The sequence below is a fragment of the Furipterus horrens genome, unplaced genomic scaffold (genome assembly GCF_987537825.1).
Source record: "Furipterus horrens unplaced genomic scaffold, mFurHor1.1.pri manual_scaffold_8, whole genome shotgun sequence".
NCBI classification, from domain to species: domain Eukaryota; kingdom Metazoa; phylum Chordata; class Mammalia; order Chiroptera; family Furipteridae; genus Furipterus; species Furipterus horrens.
Window position 1 is genome coordinate 68,667,846 of NW_028327178.1, and position 18,520 is coordinate 68,686,365.

The following is an 18,520-nucleotide window of genomic DNA, read 5'->3' on the forward strand; positions in this document are numbered from 1 at the left end:
GTTCCACAGCGGCTTTTCCCCGCAGCCCATCTCCTTGCCCCAAAACTGTCCCTTTGTTTTGTAGGGCCCTAGCACAAGTGCTGCGCGTGCCCGGAATGTCGAGCTTTCGGTCTGAGGTTGCAGCTGAGGAGGTTTCCCTTTAGACTCAGATCACACAGTTTCTCCCAGTCCTGGTTGTTCACTGTTCTCTCACTCCTCTGGCTTTTTCAGCCGAATACGAAGAAGCAAAGAGGGGGAGAGCATGAATGCAGCCCCCCACTACCACAAATTATGCAGTCAAGTTTCCCACATTTGGGGAAATCACAGGGTCAGCACACCCGGAGTGCAATGGGTGAGCCTCACCTTGGGGAAACCACTTTCATGATCATGGTCTATGCCCTGCCAGGTTATTATGCAAATATATCTGTTTTTCTTTTTGTCCCTTGTGCTTTTGCTGTCTTATTCAAGAAATCACTGCATAATCCAAGATCACAAAGATTTACTCCTGTGTTTTTTAAGAGAGGTTTAGCTCTTGCTAAATGATCTGTTTTGAGGTAATTTTTAGTGTAAAGTGGAACCTAACTTCATTGTTTTGCATGTGAATATTCAATTGTCCCACATCTTCAGTTGAAAAGACTATTCTTTCGCCACTAAATTGTCTTGGCATCCTTATTAAAAATCAATTGACCATAAATATAGGAGTTTATTTCAGGACTCCTAATTCTATTCTATTGATCTATATATTCTTATGCCAGTACCACACACTCTTCATAGCTTAGTAGAAAGCTGTGAAATCTGGAAGTGTGACACCTACACCTTTGCTCATCTCTTTCAGGATTCTTTGTCTAATCTCAGTCCCTTGCATTTCCATGTAACTTTAGGATCAGCTTACCAATTTTTATTTAAAAAGTCAGCTGGTATTTTGATGGAGATTGTGTTGAATCATAAACAATTTGAGGAGTATTGCTATCTTAACAACATTAAGTTTTCTGACCTATGAACATAGGATTTCTTCCCTTTTATTTAGGTCTTCTTTAATTTCCTTCAATAATATGTTACACTTTTCAGTGTACATATCTTATAATTCTTTTGATAAATATATTCCTAAGTATTTCATTTTTTTGATGTTACAAATTGAATTATTTTCTCAATTTCATATTCAGATTGGTCATTGCTAATGCACAGAGATACAATTGAGTTTTGTATACAGTGTATTGTAGTTTTGTATTCTGCAACCTTGGTGATCTCATTAATTAATCCCTAATTATGTGTGTGTGTTGTTTAGAATTTTCTATATACAAGACCATATCATATATGAATAGAGATAGTTTTACTTCTTCCTGTCTGGTCTGGGTGCCTTTTATTCCTTTTTCTTGTCTTCTTGTCCTGGCTAGAACCTTCAGTATATGTTGAATAGACTTGGTGAGAGCAGACATCCTTATCTTGTTCTTGATCTTAGGGGAAGCTTTCAGTATTTCACCACTAAGTCTAATGTTAGATGGGGGGGTGGAGTTTAAATGCTCTTTATCAAGTTGAAAAAATTTTTAACGTGTTTTTATAATGAAAAGGTATTAACTTTTTTTCAAATACTTGTTCTGCATCTATTGAGATGCTGGTGTGTTTTGGGTCCATTATTTTATTAATAAGGGGTGCTATATTTGTTTTCAAATATTAAACCAATCTTGCATTCCTGTGATAAATCCCAGTCTTTTTTATATGTTGCTGGGTTAATTTTGGAAGAGCGTGAAATATCGGTATTAATTCTTTAAGCATTTGGTAGATTTCATTAGTGAAGACCTCTGGGCCTGGAATTTTCTTTGTGGGAAATTTTAAAAGTACTAACACCATCACTCTACTTCTTCTAGGTCTGTTCAGATTACCTGTTTCTTGAAGTCATTTCAGGAGTTTTGTGTCTAACAATTTGTCCATGTTTTCTAGGTTATCTAATTTGATAGCATTAAATAGTATATTCATTCATAGTATTCCTTTATAATACTTTTTATTTCTCTAAGGTCTTTCATTCCTCATTTTAGTAACTTGAGTCTTCTTTTCTTGGTCAATCTAGCTGATGATATGTCAATTTTGTTCATTTCTTCAAAGAGCCAACTTTTAATTTTATTAATTTTTTCTATTGCTTTTCTGTTAATAGGGTGATAGAAGCTGCTTGGGTCAGGGGAAGCTCAGACTGGGACTATTTCTTTGAGCATCTGGATTCAAACTCAACTACTTGTCTATTTCACTGTTAACAGGGTTTTACTTTAGGATCTCCCTCATCCCCGTGACTCCTGGAGTGATGTGACAAAGAAGATAGAGACCACACTATTACTTGGGGACTGTGAGGAACAACTATTCCATTCAATCCAAAAACACTTCTTAACCATTAACAAGCTGTGAAGAAGATACCAAGGGGCAGGGATGAGTAGTCAGAATCAGCCACAGACTTTCCTAAGCACACAGTCTAGTTGGGGAGACACACATGTACACAATCAACTTTAACACAGGTCAGACTACATGAGGGCTGTGATTTACTGTGAGCAAAATGCTCATGGTGGGGCATGGGGCTTGGGGACATTTAATCTGTGTAGAAGAATTAGGGAACAAAAGAGTTGGCATTTGAGGTAAATCTGAAAGCATGGTAGGATTCACGGGGGGTAAAGAAAATGCAGGGAGGGAAGGTTCTTCATCAGAGAGAAGCACAGAAGCCAAGGAAGGGAATGCGGGAAGCCAGGCCTGGCAGGGACAGTGTGCTGTGTAGGGGACAGGCTAGACAGAAAAGCTCGGGCCAGTCTTTGGAGGGGCCTAAAGGGTGTGCTAAGGAGCTAGAGCATTATCCTTAAGAAACTAGGGGCCCTGGCCCATGTGGCTCAGTGGTTTCAATATTGTCTTATACACTGAAAGGTCATGGGTTTGACTCCAAGTCAGGGCACATGCCTAGGTTGTGGGTTCGGTCCCCAATCAAGGGCATATGGGAGACGACTGATCCGATGTGTCTCTCTCAGATCGATGTTTCTCTCTCTATCCCTCTCTCCCTCCCTTCCTCTCCCTCTAAAATCAATGAATATATCTTCAGGCAAGGGTTTTAAAAAAAGAAAAAGAAGGAAACTTGTAGCCCACTGAAGGACACTGAGCAGGAGGATGACATGACCAGTCTAGGTAGAAATATGGGGCTGCAACAGAAACCTAAGTTGGTTTATTCAGATTCTATGGTGCCATCCACACACGTAGAAACAGCAGAGACAGCTGCCTTTACCGTTGCTGATTACCCCTCCTTGGGGCCGTCTCCTCCCTAGGGCTCCGTGGCACAGCACTTCCCTGCCTTCCTTTCCACCTCTCTGGCTGCCTTAGCAGGCTTCTCTTCCCCTGCCCATCCTAAGTGTTGGTGTTCCTCCAAGTTCTGTTCTAGATCCTTTTCTCTTTCCACTAGACAGTTCTCCCTCGGAGATCTCACATGTTGCCTTGGCTTCAGTGACCAGCTATGGGTTGGGGACTCCCAAATTTACATGCAGCTTTCTCAGACCTCTCCTTATTTAGACCCATCAGATCTAACTGTTCATTAAACATTTCCATTGAGGTGCTATCTTCATTAAAATTAAGTCCAGCTGTGAGTAGAAGGAAAACACCAAGTAAAATGGCCCTGACAAGGTAGGAGTTTATTTCTCTTTTAGATAAAAGGAGTCCAGAGGTATTAAGTCCAGGCCTGGGATGACAACCTGCGAGTCATACCCCTGAAATCTGTCCCTTTGTCTCCCTCCCCAAGCCACCATCCTCGTCCAGGTCAACTGCAACTCCTTTGTCTTCTTGCTCCTCTTAAATGAATTCTCTACATCTTCACTGTCCAACATGGGAGCCACTTAAACACATGTGGCTACTGAGCACTCAAAAGATAGCCGTTGTGCTATAAATGTAAATTACACATTGGATTATGAAGGTTTAATATGAAAAACTAAACTATCTTATTAAGTTTTCTCTATTGATTCTATGTTAAATGACAATATTTTTGATATACTGAATTCAATAAAATATATTACTTGAAGTTGCTTTCACCTGTTTCTTTCAACATTTAAAAAAATATATATTTTACTGATTTACACTATTACAGTTGTCCTGACATTTTTCCCCCTTTGCTTCCCTCCACCCAGCACCCTAAGGCAATCTCCCCATAATTTTTCATGTCCATAGGTTATGCATATAAGTTCTTTGGCTACTCCATTTCCTATACTGTACTTTATACATCCCCATGGCTATTCTGTAACTACCTATTTGTACTTCTTAATCCCCTCACCTCTTCACCCACTCCCCCACACCCACCTCCCATCTGGCAACTATCAGAACACTCTCCATATCCATGCTTCTGTCTTTGTTCTTGTTTGCTTTGTTTTAAAATATATTTTATTGATTATGCTATTACAGTTGTCTCAATTTTCCCCATTTGCCCCCATCTGCCCAGTACACTCCTTCTTTCCAGCAATCTCCCCACCTTAGTTCATGTCCATGGGTCGTGCATATACGTTCTTTGGCTTCTCCATTTCCTATACAATTCTTAACATTCCCCTATCTATTTTGTACCAACCTATTATGCTTCTTAATCCCTGCACCTTTCCCCCACATCATTCTCCCTTTTCCTCTTCCCAGCTGGTAACCCTCCAGATGTTCTCCATATCTATGATTCTGTTCCTGTTCTGGTTATTTGCTTAGTTTGTTTTTGTTTTTATTTTTTAGATTCAGTTGTTGATAGTTGTGAGTTTATTGTCATTTTAATGTTCATAGTTTTCATTTTCTTTTTCTTAAATAAGTCCCTTTAATGTTCATGTAATAATGGCTTGGTGATGATGAATTCCTTTAGCTTTACCTTGTCTGGAAAGCTCTTTATCTGTCCTTCCATCCTGAATGATAGCTTTGTTAGAAAGAGTAATCTAGGTTGTAGGTCCTTGCTTTTCATCACTTTGAATACTTCTTGCCCGTCCCTTTTTGCCTGCAAAGTTTCTTTTGAGAAATCAGCTGATATTCTTATGGGAACTCCTTTGTAGGTAACTATCTGCTTTTATCTTGCTTCTTTTTATATTCTCTTAATGTTTAATCTTTGGCATTTTAATTATGATGTGTCTCGGTGTGTTTCTGTTTGGTTCCATCTCATTTGGCACACTCTGTGCTTCCTGGACTATTTCCTTCGCTATTTTTTCAAATAACTTTTCAATTTCTTGCTCTTCCTCTTCTCCTTCTGTCATCCTTATGATTCAGATGTTGGTACATTTAAAGTTGTCCCAGAGGTTCTTAAGCCTCTCCTCACTTTTTTGAATTCTTCTTTCTGCTTTCTATCCTGGTTGGTTGATTGTTTTTTTTCCATTTGCTCCATATCATTGATTTCATTCCTGGTTTCCTTCTCTTTACTGTTGGTTCCCTGTATATTTTTCTTTATTTCACTTAGTGAATCCTTCATTTCTTCCTTTATTTTGTGGCCATACTCAATGAGTTCTCTGAGCATCCTGATAACCAGTGTTTTGAATTTTGCTTCTGATAAGTTGGCTATCTCCATTTCATTTAGTCCTTTTTCTGGGGTTTTGTTCTTTCATCTGGGCCATATTTCTCTGCCTCCTCAATTTGATGGCCTCCCTGTGTTTGTTTTTGTTTATTAGGTAGAGCTGCTTCTATTCCCTGTCTTAGTAGCATGGCCTGTGTAGAAAAGGCACCTGTAAATTGTGTGGGGCAGAACCTTAGGTAGTTGCCAGGGTGGGGCAACCTGCTTTACTGCTTTGTGGCAATGTGTATGGTTGGGGTGGGTCTTGGAGAGGGGACAAAGCCACTGCTTGGCTTCTGGAAGCCTACTTGGCACTCGTTCCACTTCCAGTCACCTCACCCACCTCCCATATGCAATTGGCACCCATCAGCTGCTACCATGGGATTTGCATATGTTCTAAGCCCTTGCAGGCCCTTTAGGTGGTGAAAACCCAGCAGTTTCTTCTGCTGCCCCACTTGCCACTTGTTTTTACAGCCAGAGGTAATGGGGGTTTATCTTCCAGGTGCGAGAACCCTGGGCTATGTGGTCTGGCCTGGGCCTGGCATCATTTGCACGCAAGATATCCCTCCCAGTTTTTATTCATCACACATGAATGTGGAAACATCCATTCCACCACCGCCGCCACACCACCTTTGTACCCAATCTCTGCAACTCTGCCCCTCCTAACTGTCTGGACTGATGTAGTTTCTTTAATCCTTGGTTGTTACACTTCCATACAGCTTAATTTTCTGATGGTTCTGGGTGTTATTTGTTTTTGAAATCTGGTTGTAATTCTTTCTATGGTTGTGTGAGGAGGCAAAGTGTGTCCACCTACACCTCCATCTTAACTGGAAGTCTTTTGTATTTTATATTCAATTGTTGGTAGATATTCTGTGTGGCACTCTGGCTGGTTTGGCTCAGTGGATTGAGCGTCGGCCTGCGAGCTAAGTGTCGCTGGTTCGATCTTCCAGTCAGGGCACATCAGAGAAGGAAAAATCTGATTCCAAAAAACCTCCGCTGCCTTGCGGCATACCTCTTCAGGGGAAAGGCTAAGGGAGTAAACCCTGACAGAAAATCCGGAGCCGGAGTCCCTAAGGCGGTTTGACGTTGTAGTCAACACCGGCAACTCCTGCGGCGCACCTGAAACCAAGCTGTATTGACTCTGTCTTTCCCCTTGGATCCTTCAGCTGTGAAGAGAGGGGGGGGTCTGCTGCATGGGCAACAGCTGGCCCTCCATATCACCCTGCCCAGGCTTTGTAGCTTCACTGGAGAGGACACTCCAGCGTCATTGCAAGATGTTGACTCAACACGGGAGGAGACAGATACCGGTTATAAGCTCATCCGATTGGCGAAGGAAACGAGTGCCAGGGGTCTCCTCTGATGGTGGGAGAGGTCATCGCACCTCACTGGACAGCTACCGCCCGCCTCAAGCTGGGCAGCCCCCAGCCAATTAGGTGCCGTCTCGCCATGGCTCGCCTGCCCCACTGGGTGCATGGGGATCAGAGAGGCGTCTCTTGAAAAGTGGGCCACAAAACACTCGCACCAGGCAATTCCAAGCAAACAACAAGAAAGAAGCCTCCAGCTCTTCGCCTTGCTCGCTGGAACATCAGGACCATGTGTCCTGGACTTACTGAAGACCTTCCGTGGATCAATGATGCCAGGAAAACCGCTGTCATCGACAGGGAACTGGCACGACTAAACATCGATATTGCGGCTCTACAGGAGACCCGGTTGGCCGACAACGGAACTATCAGAGAAACCAACTACACCTTCTACTGGCAAGGGAAGTCTCCGGACCAACCAAGACAGCACGGTGTTGGGTTCGCTGTGAAGAACACGCTTGTTAACTCCATAGAGCCACCCACAGGAGGCACAGAGAGATTACTTACCCTCCGATTGTCAACAACTTTTGGCCCAGTCAGCATTCTTAGTGCGTACGTCCCAACCCTCTGCGCCACCACCGAAGAGAAAGAACAGTTCTACCATGCACTGGACGAAGCGTTATCCAAGATCCCCAGAAGTAACGCTCTTTATCTCCTTGGAGACTTCAACGCAAGAGTAGGAGCCGACCACATGGCCTGGCCCACCTGCCTCGGAAACTTTGGGAGAGGAAAGATCAATGAGAATGGTCAGCGACTGCTTGAGCTTTCGTGTCACCATGGCCTGTGCGTGACAAACACATTCTTCAAGTGCAAAGAGATCCACCAAGTGTCATGGAGGCACCCCCGCTCCCGCCACTGGCACCAGCTTGATCTCATCATCACCAGAAGAACGGATATTGGCAGCACCCTCCTCACCCGCAGCTACCACAGTGCAGACTGCGACACGGACCATGCCCTCGTGGTAAGCAAGGTGCGCATAACGCCGAAGAGGTTGCACCACTCCAAGATGAAGGGTCGCCCACGCATCAACACCAGTTGTGCAAGCAACCCAGTTAAAACCCAGCAATTCATCAACAGGATGGAAGATGCACTCGGCGAGGGAATGGCGGCAGATGACATTATCGAATCCAATTGGTCACGTCTCCGCGACGCCATATACAACTCCGCCATTATTGCTTACGGGAAGAAAGAGCGGAAGAACGCTGACTGGTACGTCACTGGGAAGAAATGGAACCCGTGATCGAGGCTAAGAGGAAGGCCCTACTGGCTTACAAGGCCACGCCCACTCCCAGTACACTTCAAGCTCTACGGGCTGCCAGGAACAAAGTCCAGAAGACCGCCCGCCACTGTGCCAACACCTATTGGCTAAACCTGTGCAGAAGCATCCAGGAAGCCGCCGATATAGGCAACGCACGAGGAATGTATGAGGGTATCAAGAAGGCAACAGGCCCAATCCCCTCCAAGATCGCCCCCCTTAAGTCCAAGACAGGTGAGGTAGGTCATCACTGACCAGGAACAGCAAATGCGGCGGTGGACCGAGCACTACCTCGAGCTGTACGCGACGAGGAACACCGTAACAGACACTGCTCTTAACACCATCCCAGACCTACCAGTCATGGAGGAGCTAGACACCCCACCTACTGCGGCAGAGCTCGGCAAAGCCATCGACCGCCTCGCTTGCGGGAAAGCACCAGGAAGCGACGGAATCCCTCCAGAAATCCTAAAGAGCGGGAAACCAGTCCTGCTACAGCCGCGCCACCATCTACTCTGTCTCTGCTGGAAGGAGGGTTACATCCCCCAGGATATGAGAGACGCCAACATTATCACCATGTACAAGAACAAAGGAGACCGCAGCGACTGCAACAACTACCGGGGCATCTCTCTCCTCAGCGTCGTCGGCAAAGTATTCGCCCGGGTCGCTCTTGCCCGCCTGCAGACCCTTGCTTCCCGCGTCTACCCAGAGTCCCAGTGTGGCTTCAGAGCTGGCCGATCAACAGTGGACATGATCTTCTCCCTACGCCAGCTGCAGGAGAAGTGTCACGAGCAGCATAAACCACTCTACCTCGCCTTTATCGACCTCACGAAGGCGTTTGATCTGGTCAGTCGAAGCGGACTCTTCAGCTTGCTACGAAAGATTGGCTGTCCACCACATCTGCTTGCTGTGGTCATGTCCTTTCACGACAACATGCACAGCACGGTGTCCTACAACGGCGCAATCTCTGAGGCCTTCCTAGTCAGCAGCGGAGTAAAACAGGGCTGTGTCCTCGCGCTTACGCTGTTCGGAATCTTCTTCTCCATGCTCCTCCAATACGCCTTTAAGGACTGCAGCGAGGGTGTCTTCATTCACACCAGATCTGATGGCAAGCTCTACAACCTGGCCCGTCTACGAGCCAAGACCAAAGTCAAAGAGGTGCTCATCCGTGAGATGCTCTTCGCCGACGACGCAGCCTTGACATCACACTCCGAAGAGGGACTCCAGCAGCTAGTCACTTCCCTTTCCCACGCATGCAAGGAGTTCGAACTAGCCATCAGCCTGACGAAGACGAATGTTATGGCTCAAGGCACGGGGACTCCCCCATGCACCACCATCGACGGATACACCCTGGAGGTTGTCAACGACTTCACTTACCTCGGGTCCACCATCTCGAGCTCTCTGTCAGTCGACTTGGAGGTCAATCGGAGAATCGCCAGGGCAGCCACAGTTATGGCCAAACTGAACCGGCGAGCGTGGAACAATTCCAGCCTCACTGAGAAAACCAGACTGCGCATCTACCAAGCCTGCGTACTCAGCACTCTCCTCTATGGCAGCGAGACGTGGACCACCTACGCAAGGCACGAAAGGAAACTCAATAGCTTCCACATGAGGTGCCTGTGACGCGTCCTGCATGTCGCCTGGCAGGATAAGGTCCCCAACACCGAGGTGCTGAAGCAAGCCAACATGAGCAGTTTGCATGCAGTTCTTAGTGAGAGATGCCTCAGGTGGCTCGGCCATGTCAAAAGAATGGATGCAGGCCGTATTCCCAAAGACCTCCTCTACGGCGAGCTAGCAGAAGGCCAGAGGATGACAGGGCGCCCAAAACTGCGGTTCAAAGACATCTGCAGAAAGGACATGACACGATGCTCCATCAATCTCAACACATGGGAAGTTCAAGCAGACGACCGCCTAGCCTGGAGGCTCGCGGTCAGGCAAGGTATGTCACGCGCAGAGGCTGCATGCAACGAGGAGACGGTCCAGAAAAGATCGAGGCGGAAGCAGCGTCAACAGCAACAACAACAGCCATCTGCCTTCACCTGTAACAAGTGCGGCAGGGATTGTCACTCCCGAGTCGGACTGCACAGCCATTCTCGGTGGTGCAGATAGACTCTCAAGAAGCTACGCCATCGTCTCTCGAGACGGACGGCTGCCGCCGCCGCCGCCAACAACTCACACTAACTCCCTATGTGACTTCACTTATCAGTGTGCCCCTAACAGGGGGAGCCTCCAAGCAGCTCTCAGCTAGTGAGCTCTCTGGCTTGGTACTGCAGACACACCGGGTCTCGGAATGACCCAGCCTGCAGTGTGTGGTAAACCCCTCCACCCCCCTCCACGCTGCTCCCATGCTCCCCTCCCTGTTCACGCTATCAGAGATCCACACTCACTCAGTAACTCCTCTCCGCATTCATTCCTGAAGTCTCTCCAGCTTCCATATCTTGGCAATTGTAAATAATGCTGCAGTGAACATCGGAGTGCTTATGTTCTTTCAAATTATTGTTGTGGGTTCCTTTGGATATATTCCCAGTAGTGACATCACAGTGTCAAAAGGGAGATTGAGTTTTAATTTTTTTGAAGTATTTTAAAAATTTATTTTTTATTATTGTTTTTCAATTACAGTTGTCCCATTTTTTCTCCATTGCTCCCACCCACCCAGCCCACCCCTTCTCCAACAGTCATACCCCACCCCGTTGTCCATGTCCATGTGTCATTTATACATGTTCCTTGACTAGACCCTTCCCTACTTATCCCTCTTTTCTCTCCCTCCCCCATCCCCCCTGACAACTGTTATTCTGTTCCTTGTTCAATTTTGTTCACTTGCTTGTGTTGTTCATTAGCCTCCTGTATTAGGTGATATCATACGGTATTTTTCCTTCATTGCCTGGCTTATTTCCCTAGGCATAATTCTCTCTAGTTCCATTCATGTAGTAGCAAATGGCAGGAGTTCCTTCTTTCTTTCTGCTGCATAGTATTTCACTGTGTAAATGTACAACAGTTTTTTAATCCACTCATCTACAGATGGGCACTTAGGCTGTTTTGAGCACTTGGCTATTATAAACAGCGCTGCTATGAACATAGGGATACATAATTTTTTTGAATTGGGGTTTCAGGATTCTTCAGGTATAATCCTAGTGTGAAATTGCTGGTTCAAAAGGCAGTTCCATTTTTAGTTTTTTGAGGTAATTCCATACTGTTTTCCACAGTGCCTGCACTAGTCTTCATTCCCACCAACAGTGCACTAGGGTTCTTGTTTCTCCAGATCCTTGCCATCACTTGCTGTTTGTTGATTTGTTGATGATGGCAATCCTGGCAGGTGTAAAGTGGTATCTCATTGTGGTTATTTGCATCTCTCTGATGGCTAGTGATGTTGAACGTTCTTTCACGTGTCTATGGACCCTCTGTGTATCCTCCTTGGAGAAGTGTTTGTTCAGGTCCTATGCATAGTTTTTGGTGTTGAGGTGTGTAAGTTCTTTATATATTTTAGAGATCAATGCCTTGTCTGAGATATCCTTGGGAAATATGTTTTCGATGTGGTTGGTTTTCTTTTCATCTTGCTAATGTTTTCTTTTGCTGAGCAGGAACTCTTTTGTTTGATGTAGTCCCAATTTGTTTATTCTTGCCTTTATTTCCCTTGCTGTAGGATATGTACCAGTGAAAGTATTGCAACGTGGGATATCTGATATTTTCTTGACTGTGTTTTCCTCTAGGACTTTTATGGTGTCACAGCTTACATTTAAATTTTTGATCCATCTTGAGTTTACTCTAATGTATGGTGTAAGTTGGTGGTCTAGTTTCATTTTTTGCACGTACCTGTCCAGTTCTCTCAGCATCATTTGTTGAAGAGGCTCTGCTCACTCTATTTTATGTTCCTTTGCCCTTTGTCAGATATTAGTTGACCATATAGACCTAGGTTTATTTCTGGGCTCTCTATTATGTTCCATTGATCTATATGTCTGTTCTTATGCCAGTACCTGACTGTTGATTACTGTGGCTTTGTAGTATAGTTTGATATCTGGTATTGTCATTCCTCCCACTGTGTTCTTCTGTGTCAAGATTGCTTGGGCCATTTGGGGTCTTTTTTGGTTCCATATAAATTTTTGGAGTATTTGTTCTAGGTCTGTGAAATATGTCATTATTAATTTAATAGGGATTCCATTGAATCTGTAAATTGCTTTGGGTAGTATGGATATTTTAATGTTGATTCTTCCCAACCATGAACATGGTATATGCTTCCATTTATTTGTATCTTCCTTAATTTCTTTCTTCAGTGTTACATAGTTTTCCAAGTGCAGATCTTTCATCTCTTAAGTTTATTCCTAGGTACTTTATTTTGCTTGTTGCTATAGTACAAGAGTGTTTTTTTTTTTAACTTTCTATCTCTGATATTTTATTGTTGGTGTACAGAAATGCCTTAGATTTCTATATATTTACTTTGTACTCTGCTATTTTGCCAGATTCGCTTATTATGTTGAGTAGTTTTTCAGTGGAGTCTATAGAGTTTTCTATGTATATTATCATGTCACCTCCAAATAATGACACTTTTACTTACTCTTTCCCAATTCGGATGCCTTTTATTTCTTTTTCTTGTCTGATTGCTGTGGCTAGAACTTCCAACATTATGTTGAATAGGAGTGGAGAGAGTGAACATCCCTGTCTTTTTCCTGACCTCAGGGGGAATGCTTTCAGTTTTAGTCCATGGAGTATGATGTTGGCTTCAAGTTTCTCATATATAGCCTTAATTATGTTGAGGTATGCTCCCTCTATTTCTATATTGCTAAGTGTTTTATCGTAAATGGGTGTTGTACTTTGTCAAATGTTTTTTCTGCATCTACTGGTATGATCATGTGGTTTTTGTCTTTCATTTTATTTAGGTGGTGTATTATATTTATTGATTTGCAAATATTAAACCATCCTTGCATACCTGGGATGAAACACAGTTTGCCAATATTTTGTTGAGGATTTTAGCATCTATGTTTATCAGCGACATTGGCCTGTAATTTTCTTTCTTTGTTTTGTCTTGACCTGGTTTGGGAATTAGGGTAATGCTAACTTCATAGAAAGAGTTTGAGAGTTTCCCTCTCCTCGGATTTTTTGGAATAGTTTGAGAAGGGTAGAAGTTAGTTCTTCCCTAAATGTTTTGTAAAATTCACCTGTGAATCCACCCAGTCCAGGGCTTTTGTGTGCTGGGAAGTTTTTTTATTACTGTTTCAATTTCACTCTTTGTTATTGGTATGTTCAGGCTTTCTGCTTCTTCTTGATTCAGTTTTGGAAGATTGTATGTTTCTAGAAATGTGTTCATTTCATCTAGGTTGTCAAGTTTTTTGACATACAGTTGTTTGTAGTCATTTTGTACAATCCTGTGTATTTCTGTGATATTGGTCATGATTTCTCCTCTTCTTTTCTGATTTTGTTTATTTGGGTCCTCTCTATTTTTTTCTTGATGAGCCTGGCTAAAGACTTGTTGATTTTGTTTATTTTTTTCAAAAAACCAGCTCCAATTTTGTTGATCTTTTGAATTATTTGTTTAATCACTATGTCATTTAATTATGCTCTGATCTTGATGATTTCCTTCCTTCTACTCACTCTGAGCTTTGTTTGTTGTTGTTGTTCTAGTTCTTGTAAGCGTAAGATTATATTTTTTATTTGAGATTCTTCTATCCTTTTCAGGTAGGCCTGTATTGCTATGAACTTTCTTCTCAGGACTGCTTTTGCTGTGTCTCATAGGTTTGGGGCTGTTCTGTGTTAATTATCATTTGTATCCAGAAACTTCCTGATTTCTTCCTTGATGTCATTGTTAACCCATTTATTATTTAACATCATTTTCTTCATTCTTCATGAGTTTGAATGTCTTTGAGATTTTTCCTTGTGGTTGATTTCTAGTTTCAAGTGATCTGAGAAGACGCTTGATATAATTTCAAGTTTCTTGAATTTGTTGAAGCTTATTTTGTGTCCTACCATGTGGTCTATTATTGAAAATATCCCATGTGCACTTGAAAAGAATGTACATTTAATTTCTTCGGTGAAAATTTCTATATCCATCAATTAAGTCCATTTGATCTAGTGTGTTATTCAAAACCTCAATATCCTTTGTCTTTCTTTGCTTTGAAGATATGTCCATTGTTGATAAAGGGGTGCTAAAGTCCCCTACTATGAGTGTGTTGCTGTTTATATCCTTCTTGTAGTCTTCCAGTATTTTCCTTATATATTTGGGTGCTCCTATGTTGGCTGCATATATGTTTACCAGGGTTATATCTTCTTGATGGATTGTTCCCTTAAGTATTATGAAATGTCCTTCTTTGTCTCTTTTTACGGCCTTTGCTGTGAAGTCTGTTTTGTCTTTATAAGTATTGCTACTCCAGCTTTTTTTCATGCACATTTGCTTTGAATACTTTTTTCCATTCCTTCACTTTCAGTCTGTGTAAATCTTTTGTTTTGAGGTGTGTCTCTTGTAGACAGCATATATGTGGATCATGTTTTCATATCCATTCCACTATCCTATGTCTTTTGATTGGAGCATTTAATCCATTTATATTTAAGGTTATTATTGACAGGTATTTATTCATTTCCTTTGTACCTGTGTTCTTCTCCCTCTCTCTTTTTCTTCTTTTTCTTAAAGCATTCCATTTAGCATCTCTTGCAATGCTGGTTTGGTGGAGATGTATTCTTTTAGTTTTCCTTTGTCTGAGAAACTCTTTATTTCACCTTCTATTTTGAATGAACGCCTTGCTGGGTAGAGTAGTCTTGGTTGTAGCCCTTGGTTTTTCATTGCTTGAAATATTTTTTGCTGTTCCCTTCTGGATTATAGTGTTTTTGTTGAGAAATCAGTTGATGGCCTTATCAGAGCTCCCTTGTATGTTATTTACTGTTTTTGTCTTGCTGCTTTTAGGATTGTTGCTTTGTCTTTGAATGTTGCCATTTAATTATGATGTGCCTTGGAGTAGGCCTTTTTGGGTTCATCTTCATTGTGACCTTCCGTGCTTCCTGGACTTGCATGACTTTTTCTCTCATCAAGTTGGTAAAATTTTCTGTCATTACTTTTTCAATCAGGTTTTCTATCCCTTGCTCCTCTTCTTCTCCGTCTTGTAACCCTATGATTCTAATGTTGTTTAGTCTCATGTTGCCCTGCATTTCTCTTAAACCCTCTTCATTCTTTTTAAATCTTTTTCAATCTGTTGTATTGTCTGGGAATTTTTTCTACATTGTCCTCTAACTCACTGACCTGATCCTCTTTCTCATTTTGCTTGCTTTTGTTTGATTCTACGGTGTTCTTCAGTTCAGAAATTGTATTCTTCATTTCTTCCTAGTTCTTATCGATAATTTCTATGTCTTTTTTTATGCTGGTGTAGTTCTCCATAAGTTCCTTGTAGCTTCCCTGCAATTTTTTGTAGTTTCCCTGTAGCTCCTTGTAATTTCCCTGTAGTTCATTGTAGTTTTCTTTGAGTTTGTCAAATTCATTGAACTTCCTTATAATTATTTTTTTGAATTCTGTGTTTGATAGTTGGCTTATGTCTATTCCATCTATGTCTCTTTATGGGGATTCTTCTTTTCCTTTTATTGGGAGGTTGTTTCTTCTCACCCCATGTTGAATTCTTTGTGTTTGTTTTTGTTTATTAGATTTGTCTCCTTTGATTTCCTGCCTTCGTGGTATGAGATTCTGTATAGGAGGCCTGGGGGATTCAGTGGTGCATTCTCTTAGATCTCCTAAGCCTGATGTTCTTGGGATGCCCTTTATGCTGTTTGTTTAAACTGTCTAGTTGTATTTCTGTTACTCTTTGGTGGATCCTTCCCTCTGGCTAGTTGATTGAGAGGTACTCTGTCCACCTTGTCTTGAGTTTGTTTGTGGAAATGCTGTTAAAACATAACCACACAACCCAGGCAAGAAAACCACAGCTTCCGAAATATCCCCCACCCACAATCCCACTATCAGCAGCAAATGAGCCAGTATTAATATAAATATAGAGAGGTTAAGACTATTATACTATAGGAGAAACAGATAAGAGTTGTTTTCAATGAAAGAAAGATGGTTTCTGAAAGGGAAGATAGAATAATAATAGTAGCAAGTAAGGTCAAGGTTATGCAAGACAGTAAGTAATATTTACATTGTATGTTTAAAAAGGAAGGGAAAAATGCAGATTGAAGTGAGAAAGTGGAAGTGTATAGTATTAGGTTATATAGCGGTTATATGTTTAGTGTGAGAGAGGGTAGACAAAACAGACAAACAAACTAAGAAACAAACAAAAATTCAGGAAGGTGAATAGGAGGGAGAGAAGGTAGGAAACAGATTAAAGAAAGAGTTTTTACCCGGTACAACCTTTAGGCACTGTCTTCTTTTTCTAGATTCGCCCCTGGTCAAAATTCCATGGGTTTCAAACCTTTTCTGGCTGGCTGGCTGTGAGAAGATCCAGCTTGTTTAGGGGTTTCTAGTCTCCCACTCGTGGGCCTGCCGCTGCTCTGCTGTGAGCTGCACTTACTTGAGCCCCCGCCACCCTGGCCCTCAGCCCTCCTCAGGCTCGTCTAGCAACACTGTTCTGCTGGTGGGCCAGCATGCACATGCCAATATTCTCTGCCCAGCCTCAAGTCTTGACTTTGTTCCTCAAAAAAACACTCTGTGTTGCCTCCAAACTGCAGTACCAGCTCGCATCCCTGCCTGTACGTCTGTGCGCGCCACCTGCCTGCCTAGGTCCTTACCGAGTCTGCAGTTCCACCTCAACTTTCCCATATGGGCCCCTCTCCCTGGCTCAGTTCTGCTCCTTTGTTTGGTAGAGCTCTGGCACGAGCACCTGGAGCGCAACGTTGTCAGCCCAAGGTTGCCAGCCAAGGGAGTCCCCATCTACACTCAGTTCATACAGTTTCTCACACTCCAGGCTGTTCACTGTCTTCCCATGCCTCCAGCTATTTCAACCAAACCTTCTCCCTGACTCCCTCCAGGACTTTGCTGGTCAGTGTGCCCTTGGTAGGGGGAAGCCTCCAAGCAGATCCCAGCTAATGAGCTGGTCAGCAGTTGCCCCTTTTGGGTGTGGTATGGCAGAGGCCCCGGTCTGGGAAGCCCAGTGAGTCAGCCTGGAGAGCGTGGCTGAACTTCCAACGGTCCTTCATACCGCTCCCACACTCCCTTCCCTGTTCCTGCTGTCTGAAATCCCCACTCACTCACTCCTCTCCATGTTTGCACTCTAAGTCCTTCTGTGATGGGAGCAAGCAGACAACCTATTTTTCTTTTTTTTTTTGCATTTCCTTTATTTATTTATTTATTTAGGTTTTTCAATTACAGTTGTCCTGTTTTTTTCCCTTTTGCTCCCCTCACCTGTCCCACCCCTTCTCCCACAATCATATCCCTCCCTGTTGTCCATGTCCATGAGTCATTTATACACATTCCTTGACTAAACCCTTTCCTTACTTATCCCCCTTCTCTCCCTCCCCCCGCCCCCCTTCCCCTACCCTAATTTTTGAAGTATTTCCATACTACTTTCCACAGTGGCTGCAGAAATCTACATTCCCACCAACAGTGCTGTTTGATTTCTTTCTTTCTTTTCTTTTTCCTGCCAATTGGAAAGAGGCATCACCATATTTACAAGTTCCTGTGTGGTGGGCTCTTTCCTGGCTAAATGCACAGTATTTGGGGTTTGTTTGTTCATCTCTCTGGAGAAGTGATCCCTAATGGCCAACTTCACCTAAAGCAGGTCAGAACCATTTAGAAGAATCAGAACTCTGAACCTCTCACACAAACAGCAGTGCTCTCATGTTTGCAGATAGCAAATAATTTTCAGTTCTCTTTCATCCTGGCTATGTTTTCAGTCCCTAATAATGAAAAAGCCTCCTAAATTTAACTTTTTTCATGATGCAAGATAGGTTAGAATTTTACAAATACAAATAAATAGTTTGGGGCATCTGTTTCTGATGTATAATGCAGAATCTCATGCTAGCATTCTTGGCTCCAGAAGGGGATATCTGGAGCCTCCCCCCCCTCCCCCCAGGATTCATGTCAGAGGTCCCCAAGCATTCCTCTCCCCTTCTCTCAAGGGACAGGACTCAGCAAGCAGTACACATGTCACCACCAGGGGGCTGCAGGCTTGGACTGGTTAAAGGCCACCTGCCTGAGCAGATGCTTCCTTCTCTGTGCAGGTGGGAGACTCATAGGAGCAAAGTGAAGCAGTCACAGAAGCACATTTGGTGTTTGGCACTCTCCTTGGCTCTCCTGTGAATTTACAGCCACACATAGGATGTGTTCATTCCATGTCCTCTGAACATCTCATTGCCAACACTGGCTCTGTCTATGAGAAGGTGGTGAGCTGATACAGAAATATTAAACAAAAAAATTAAAACAAACTCATAGATATAGATACAGGCAACAAAATGGTGGTTACCAAGGGGAAGAGGGTAGGGGGAGAGCAAATTGAGTATCAAATAAATGGTAAC

The 18,520-nt window shown here is 43.2% G+C and overlaps 1 non-coding gene across 1 annotated transcript; it reads right to left on the reverse strand.

The window, feature by feature from the left end:
* Positions 1 to 230: 230 nt before the first annotated feature.
* Positions 231 to 393, reverse strand: LOC150003102 (U1 spliceosomal RNA). The gene has a single exon (XR_016512932.1). It is a non-coding gene; the product is annotated as a U1 spliceosomal RNA (small nuclear RNA).
* Between the last annotated feature and the right edge of the window lie 18,127 nt (positions 394 to 18,520).